The 2881-nt window shown below is 45.9% G+C and overlaps 1 non-coding gene across 1 annotated transcript; it reads right to left on the reverse strand.

The window, feature by feature from the left end:
- Positions 1-993: 993 nt before the first annotated feature.
- Positions 994-1064, reverse strand: trnag-gcc (transfer RNA glycine (anticodon GCC)). Its single transcript has one exon. It is a non-coding gene; the product is annotated as a tRNA-Gly (tRNA).
- Positions 1065-2881: the final 1817 nt, after the last annotated feature.

Raw genomic sequence — 2881 nt, forward strand, 5'->3', positions numbered from 1 at the left:
TGTCCTCAACAATGCAAAGCTAAAAGATAGCAACTGGCTAACGACTATGAGACTGCTGGAGGGGACTGGTTGACAGCCCTGTGTTCTTGCTGTGAGTACGTGCAAACCTCTGTCCTTAACAGAGGAGGTGGCCTCAGACATCATCTTTGTAGTCGTTAGCCAGTCATTAGAAACAGCAGACTCAGACAGCCAGACCAACACAGGTAAGTATGGACACATTTAGTGCTATTGTTTGTTTGACCCAGACCCACTGAGGTCCTCCTCCACATATAAACCATGTTTCCCACCAACAGGTAGAACTGATGAAGCTGCTTGGATGAGCAGAGAAACGTCTTCAAGAAAACTCTACAAGTCCAGACGCCTTGCTTCAGTGGTCTCTATGAACATGACCTGGATGACATGTAAACATACAGTGTGCTCTTTGTAATCTGTATTCTGGCTCTAAAACAAGTGCCCCTTGTGAGAGTTGCAGTCACAATCTTCAGATGATGAGACTGACTCGCTGCCTACTGCACTAACGAGGCTCAGAAAGAGGTGAAACATGGTCTGAGTCTGCTGTTTCTAATGACTGGCTAACGACTACAAAGATGATGTCTGAGGCCACCTCCTCTGTTAAGGACAGATCAACTGCTCTTTTTCTTCTTTAAATAAAGACATCTACAGTGCTCATGCTGGCTACTGCACCAACAAACACTCTTAATTTAAATCAAATGAATGTGTTCTATAAAAAGGCTCTAAAGGTAAAACATCACAGTAATTCTTCCTGTGACACCTTCACTACCAGTGATGGTAAGTGCTCTTGTTTCAAATGTGATGTGCACTGTACCACTGAAGCTCGTCTGTGAAGTGTAGTGCCTCTGTGTGTGTGTCACAGTGATGTTAACAGAAGTCAGATAGGTCTGTTAACACATATAAAAACAACATGCTGAACAACAGCATAGATGTGACGGTGAATATATGTACCCTCACATGTTCCTCAGTTAAAAGGGTCATTGCATTGGCCGGGAATCGAACCCGGGCCTCCCGCGTGGCAGGCGAGAATTCTACCACTGAACCACCAATGCAGTGAAACGCTGACATCTAGTGGTGCCATCGCAGGTTGCAGCCTCCTCATTCCAAAATCAATCCCTCCTCCACATAAAGTCAAAAGTTATAAATTCACCTCATTACATGAGCGGTTGTGTGTAATGACGCGGCTCACCAGCAGAGGGCGTGTGACGGAGCAACCAGCAGGAAACTACAGGGGAGAAGAGACACCAGCATCCACAGATCAGAACAGACACTCAGCTCTTCTCTCTGAGACCATGATGATACCGTCACATATCATCACTGCACATGTTTTTGGCTGCACGTCTGGAAATGAGAGGAGACAGAACATTATCATACATGTTGCATAAGTAAAGTCACATGACACATTATTTTATTTAAGCAGCAGATGGACTAATTGATACTGTTACAAAAACTGCGCAAAATCTTCTTTTTTTATCTTGGTTGGTTCAAGGATGTAATATCAAACTGACACCGAGGAAACCCTAAAAGGAAACTATGAAAACCCTTTTTTTTTTACAATAAATAAATAAATTAACCACAGGGATTAATAAAGTCAGTCTTGAAAATATTAATGTATTGTTTCTATAGGTTTATATGTTTAGTAAATATAGGTTTATCACTGCTTTAGTATATAAGTAAACACATGAACTAACACTAACAAAACAAACCCCAGTGAACCAGGTGGAGCTGTGCAGTGTGCAGCAGCATGATCACAGGTCCTGTTTGAACGGGCAGTGAGGATGAGCTCTCTGAGTGGGGGCTCTGGGCTCTTGACGCGGGTTCTTCTCCACATCGAGAAGCACAACCATTCCGCTCGTGTTTTCTGTGTGTGGATGAAAGAGTCCAGATGAGTGTGGGAGCAGCGCTGCAGGCCGACAGTGAAGGAGCTGCTAGCGGACTGTGTCTCTTCATGTTCAGCTCATGTGGAGCTCTGATGATCTCTGCACTTTGCTGCTGGAGAGAGTCCGCGCGCTGCGCAGCGGCTTCTCCCTCTTCTTCCTCTCAGAGATGAAGTCAGACTATCAGAGCTCCATCAGAAGCTGTTTTCCAGCTGAGCCGCATGTTGCTTCAGAGACTCAGAGGACAACCCGACATCTGCTGACGTCACTCTGTCCCAGAGTCCGGCTGTTGCAGCAGCATCAGACCCTGATGATGGTGCAGACAGACTTCTATCAGAGCTGCTCGCTGCTTCTCTCGCTGAGCAGGTTGAATAAAGTCCATCACTGTTCTGTTTGTGTCACAGCTGTTGTCATGTAAACAGACACAGACAGAGCAACAACAGGGAGGCTGCTGTACATGGAGCAGCAGACCGTTAATGAGCAGATCACTGCTGAATAACAGAAGCTCTAGTTCAGCTCCACACTTCAGAGCTGCAGCCTCAGCACTCTGTTGTTTCATCATGTGACTGTTTACAGTCATGATAACCTGCGGCCGCCTTCTGACGTCATGTGATCGTTGTTCCTTCCTGCGGCGTCACACAACAGGGGACTCAACAAAGTCTGCACAGTGACAGAGCGCTGTGCGTAATGACGCACATGAGCCAACAGCGGTAACTTTACCCTGACATAAAAAGTGAGTGATCTGTGGGCAAAGGGCTCTGTGCACTTTCACTTCATAGAAACGAGGCTCACGCAGTCTTTGTATGTTCTGATATGAATGTACTGAAACATGGAGGAAGTGCGAAGCCTGGACCCACTGATCTGAACATCTTACTGAAGAGATTCAGAGGGTGAAACAACAACTTGGCCCCCTGCTGTCATCCAAACACATTCAGACAGATGACCTGAGAGGTCTGTTGTCCCGGTCGGGGAATGTTTTTATTAGGACTGAA

This window comes from Parambassis ranga, unplaced genomic scaffold, assembly GCF_900634625.1.
Source record: "Parambassis ranga unplaced genomic scaffold, fParRan2.1 scaffold_243_arrow_ctg1, whole genome shotgun sequence".
In the NCBI taxonomy this organism is placed as follows: domain Eukaryota; kingdom Metazoa; phylum Chordata; class Actinopteri; family Ambassidae; genus Parambassis; species Parambassis ranga.